This window comes from Dermacentor variabilis, chromosome 7 (assembly GCF_050947875.1).
Source record: "Dermacentor variabilis isolate Ectoservices chromosome 7, ASM5094787v1, whole genome shotgun sequence".
In the NCBI taxonomy this organism is placed as follows: domain Eukaryota; kingdom Metazoa; phylum Arthropoda; class Arachnida; order Ixodida; family Ixodidae; genus Dermacentor; species Dermacentor variabilis.
In genome coordinates, this window is record NC_134574.1 from 169,179,752 (window position 1) to 169,185,614 (window position 5,863).

General features: G+C 42.7%; 1 non-coding gene across 1 annotated transcript; it reads left to right on the forward strand.

The window, feature by feature from the left end:
- Positions 1-1,095: 1,095 nt before the first annotated feature.
- TRNAT-CGU (transfer RNA threonine (anticodon CGU)) lies at positions 1,096-1,167 on the forward strand. Its single transcript has one exon. It is a non-coding gene; the product is annotated as a tRNA-Thr (tRNA).
- The last annotated feature ends 4,696 nt before the right edge of the window (positions 1,168-5,863 follow it).

A 5,863-nucleotide genomic window follows, 5' to 3' on the forward strand; every position in this document is an offset into this window, starting at 1 on the left:
GAAGAGAAAGTTCTAGGACACTGGTCCAGACGGGCTTCGGGACTAAAGACTATAAGGGCTTTGCTGAAGCTTTGAAGGGCCTGTGAATTGTGCGACTGCCTTTGACTATTGTTGCGCGTAACATCGCGCTACTGTGTGAATTTTCTTTGTTTTTTTCTCTCTCTCATCCTTCTCTTTTTGTTCCATTTACCTCTTTCCCCAGCACAGGGTAGCCAGCCGGTATTTACACTGGCTAACCTCCCTGTCTTTCCTTCCGTTTTGTCTCTCTCTCTGTCTGAGGGTGGCACCGGTATCAATATATGCGCTGTAAAACTTGCGGTGAGACAACACTGTTGGCCTACTTACTTTTATAAGCGCAATTATATGCATTGCACCCCAAAAGTAACTGGAATGCCACTGTGCTTCGTCAGACACATTAGAAATGAATATCTCGATATTTGCGCTGTTCTGAGAACTCGTTCTAAGTGGACACGCCTTTCGAACTCACGGGCAAAAATTCGTAAATTGAAATATCTGCCGTAAAGTAATGAAAGAGAAGAAAAGTGTTAACGAAGGGTCCCGATTTTTGTTAATCATATCATAAGAAGCTAACAAACAATGACACCGACGACAACATAGGGTGAATTACTTATGATTACTAATTGAAATAAAGAAATGTTAAATTAATGTAATGAAAGTGGATGAAAAAACAACTTGCCGCAGATGGGGAACGATCCCATCTGTTCGCATTACGCGTGCAATTCTCTGCCAATTGAGCTACCACGGCGCGGCCCTATGCTGTGCTCGGTGTCATTGTTTGTTGGCTTCTCATGATAGGATTAACAAAAATCGGGCCCCTCGGTTAAGCCCTTTCTTCTCTTTCATTATATATACATAACGAGGGTCTTGAATCCTGCAACATTGATGCCTTCATGTAGCATGCATGTGTTTATTGACCAGTTGCTTTCACCCAGAACACATACTCGTGACGCCTGCGAAAGAAAGGATGTTCCACATCTGCCGCCAAGATTTGGGAGTGGTGGCGCTGGTTAACACTGCCGGTGTCAAATGTAGTAGTAAAACAGAAATTCCCAAGAAAGTGGATCGGAGAACCGCGCCGCGGTAGCTCAATTGGTAAAGCATCGCACCCGTAATGCGAAGACGTGGGATCGTTCCCCATCTGCGGCAAGTTGTTTTTTCATCCACTTTCACTTCCATTATTTATCATTTATTTAATTTAATTAGTAAGTATAAGTAATTTGCCGTATGTTGTCCTCGGTGTCATTGTTTGTGGCTTCTTATGATGCCGTAAAGTAATTAAAAGTAATAATTATCATAATGTGACTCATTTTTCAATTAGGCATTTTGAATTCACGTAGAAGTAAGGCCAACTCATCTAGTATCATAGACCAAGCGTTAGAGTTGTGATACCTGCCACACGCAACATTAAAAAAATCTAGTGCAGAACACACTCGATATATGTGCCGCTCGTCAACGAAGCTCTTTCACACAGACATAGGTAACTGTGGATGCGAGACTGTGTGGGTACAGCTGTTCGAAGAAAAATTTTGACGTTGACTAGCAGCAACGAACCAAGGAACCTCTCTGATGCCGCCTTGGGTCACTGAGTATGTACCAGTAGGTGTGCGCCGCTCTTAAGTGAGAGTATTTGATGCCAACTTGGGCATCTAGGTATGTGAAGAAAAATATACCCTAAATATCTCCCATACACAGCAAAATCAATCCCCGTCACAAGGATTCCTCAAGGAGAGCAAGTCAACGCTTTAGGGAGCCGCGCCGTGAACGCACTGGGCATGTGCCACTCTTCAATGAACATTTTCCCGGCTTGTGTCGTTGAGTATGTGTAACAGGGGGCGTCGCAAGCAAGGGAAGAATTCTCAGCGTTTGCGGCGACCGGCGTGTCATGCATTTGACTGACTTTGCGGCGTCGGCGTTATATACGGCCAGTTTTTAGGGAAGCGCAAAAGAGGAGTCCCGCTGCAGTACGCGCGTCGTACATGACTCGTGTGGACGGTGGCAATGCGTTGTGTCGCTGCATTGATTCAATGCTAAACGCCTCACCGTCGACAATCATCGTGAGGTGAGATTGCGAATTTTTAAAGGCGGAAGCCTCATACGCCCCATGAAGCGAAATACCCGGCGTCCGTTCGTTTAAGGTCGGCACAAATTATAGCAAGGTCGATTAAGGTGTAAAAAAGTGGATTAGGTTGCTCTAAGGCGCATTAAGTTGTAATGATGTGCATTAAGGTGGCGTTCTAATTTAAGGAGGTGACTTATACAAGTCCTCATGCTTTCACCTTCAAATCACGTAAGGACACTAAGGATACTCGAATGACTGTCAACTTTCATTACCATAACTGCCAACAGGCCATTATCTGAACATTTTCTTTTTCTTTTCTGCATGCAACCCCTATGTGCTGGCGTTTTATTCACATGTGGTATATTGGTAACACCTATTAGTGTGCGCATTTTATCTGTCGTTGTCGCAAACTTCGCTATTTAATGCTAATGGTGTTGTACCAACTATATCAAATTTTAATAGGTTCAGGCGAAGTAGAGCCACTCTTTAGGACAAGATTTTGCAAACATTAACACCGAGTACAGCAAAACGTATTTCCTTCGCAATGACATGTAGACAAAGCTGAAAAGTGCACACAAGTTTTGTGTTGAAGCATCGCAGTGCACCCCACTTGCGAATCTTCGGTTGCGACAAAATTAAGTTTCCTCGTCGCAGTTCTAGTCCACATGTAACTCTGCACCGCGGCTGTACATTCGTCCAGAGCGAATGCGTGCCATCTGTGTTTATCCATTCGTCTAACTCTCATGAGGCGTTGTGTACACAACTGTGCACGCTGAAATAGTGCGTCAGAAGCAAATTAACCGATGAAAAATAATATTTAAAGCGTGTCGCGTACTCCTATATCTGGCAACACTTCTGATTTGACCTGTGCTGCAAGGTAAAATGACATGCGTAAACTGTTTAAGTAAACAAGTTGGAAAGTAGACGGCTGGTTGTTTACACTCGATGTCAGTACGTCGTAGTGTAACGGGTACAGTTGTCTTAATATTTTTGACAATGCCTCCCATCAGCAACATTTTCTCCGTGGCTGAATGCAACCTTTTTCATCCAATTGCAACGCACTGTTTCTTCATCGAAGTTTATGGGAACACACTAAGGTAGTGGGATCATTCCCCACCTGCGGCAAGTTGTTTTTTCATCCACTTTCATTTCCAATTATTTATCGTTTCTTTATTTCATTTATTAAGCACAAGTAATTTCCCCTATGTTGTCCTTGGTGTCAGTGTTTGTTGGCCTCTTATAATAAGACTTATAAAAATCAGGCCCCTCGGTTAACCCCCTTTGTTCTCGTCTATAAGTACAGTGCAATTGATCATTTGGCCAATCTCATCATGTTTGGATTCTTTCAAAACGATGCGCAGTACTATACACAACCGTTAGCTCCTTGAACAAGCACTACACGCTAATACGTGCATCTTAGCCGTGCTGTTTCTCTGTTTGGTTAGTGTCATTTTTATGGTGTACTAGGTACGACCGTTTTTTTTTTCTGACATACAAGCTTCTCAGATGACCTGTGATCTAGTTGTTAACGGCATTACTTAGGCTAATAATGCAAACAAGATTGTTGCCTCCGAACAGACTTCGCAGAACTTTTCATTCCACCTTTTTCTTTAAAAAATTGGAATATTTAATATTCAATTCAACTTTGGAAGGTCGTTTTCCTTGAACGATTCGATTCGAAAATTTTGCACTTCGTCCACCCGTAATTGTTCAAAGAGGCAAACATTACACCAGTTGCAGGAGTCATGCTTACTGCAACTGGTGTAATATTTGGTGTAGAAGCTGTGAGCGCTCCTCTTAATATTGCTTCAACTAGAACAGAGAAGTTATTGCCGATCAGAGTATTCGCATGCTTTAAAGTACCTCGCAGCCAAGCACGAAACACCAATAGGGTAAAAAGAAATCTTGAACGCTTTTAGTCATCGTCGGTCACGAACATCGGTGGTCGGCACCCTTTATATAGATAGGTATATATATATGTACGGTAGGAAATTGATTACCGACCACATACGACTTCAACGTCGCTTATACACCGGTATAAAGTGCATTGCCCACAGGAAAGGAGCATTCAGTAAGAGCTAAGCGCTCTCGCTCCGCATGTCTCGATTACGCCGCACCCGTCCCAGCTAATGCTCGTAAAACCTCGGAGCGCGTCAGAGGCAACCAGAGGGAAGAGCGTTGGAAACCCATGAAACGCTAATGCCTTGTTTCTGGCAACAAAAGCAGCCACTTGTTCCTTAGTGTAAGGCATACACCGAAACCAGCAAAAGGTGCATCAATAATGGTACCTCGGACTGCTGCGAAAGCAAAACAAAAAGAAAGCTAAGAAATATACCTAGACGCAAAGGAGCCAGTTATGTTGCCTGTTCGATAGGATTACCTCAACCACCGCACCTTGATGTGGGAAAACTAATGATAGTCTTTGCCGCTTGTTCGCGGAAGCGATAAGCGCCTCTCACAGATGTTCGAAGAGCACGTAGTTCTTGCGGGCGCCTGGAGTTTTAGCACACACACTGCTGTTCCTTCAATTGACCCTGTGTGGTTCGTATCGACCATCGTTCCCAGCCCAGACCTAGAAAAAATGAGGAGTGTATTGATTTTGTCATTACATGCAGGGGGAATAAAATAGACTCCAAGGAGTATGCACATTTATATTTTATTCATTAAAGAGGTAGCAGTTTTTGATACCACAAATATCTGGAAGCAGGACAGACATCTTCGCTGGTTTGGTACACTTGATGCTCGAATAAACAGTGTGCAAGAAGGGCCATAACATAAGACACAATAATGGGAAAGCGTCTATTAAAAGGCGATAATTTTATTTCACAAAAGCAGGTGTGTAGTCTATACCCAGAGCCGACATGTGCTTGAAAGGCGGAAATCTGTCATCAGTACAAGCGAGCGCCTATCGCCTAACTTAAGACATGATCGCGTCATTTCGAAGTTGATGTTGAATTTATTTTCATCAGTAGGTACAAACAGTAGTACAAACAGGTGAGGTATAATTGCATAATAGGAGGTCCCGAAGTAAAAATTGTCCGGGGGACCTCCTATAAACAGGAAACAAAGGGGGTTAGTACAATTGTGGCAACAGTAGCAGGCTACCTCACACAAATACATCATACACCATATCAAGCTAACAGATACTACGGAAATATATATATATATATATATATATATATATATATATATATATATATATATATATATATATATATATATATATATATATATATATATATATATATATATATATGTATATCGGCGCCACTACTCACAAACCTTGGTGGCCGACTCGTGACGCCGGCGGCAGAACGGATGTTCCACATCAGCCGCAAAGGTTTGTGAGTGGTGGCGCTGGCTAACACTCCCAGGGTTAGTTCTAGTTCTAGTAGTAACACATAAATACCCAAAAAAGTGGATGGGAGAATGGCACTGGTGGTAGCTCAATCGGTAAGAGCATTCCTCGCTTAATGCGAAGGCGTGGAACCGTTCCCCCCCGGCGGCAAGTTGTTTTTTCGTTCACTTTCATTTCCGTTAATTTATAATTTCTTTAATTCATTTAGTAAGCACAAGTAATTTCTGCTATGTGGTCATTGGTGTCTTTGCTTGTTGGCTTTCTATGATATGATTAATAAAAATCGCGCCCCTCGATTAATCCCCTTTCTTCTCGTCATTACATAACGAGGGTCTCGAATCCGGCAACATTGATGCCTTCAGGTAGCATGTCTGGATTTATTGGCCAGTTGCCTTCACCTAAAAAAAATCATGTACTCATGACGC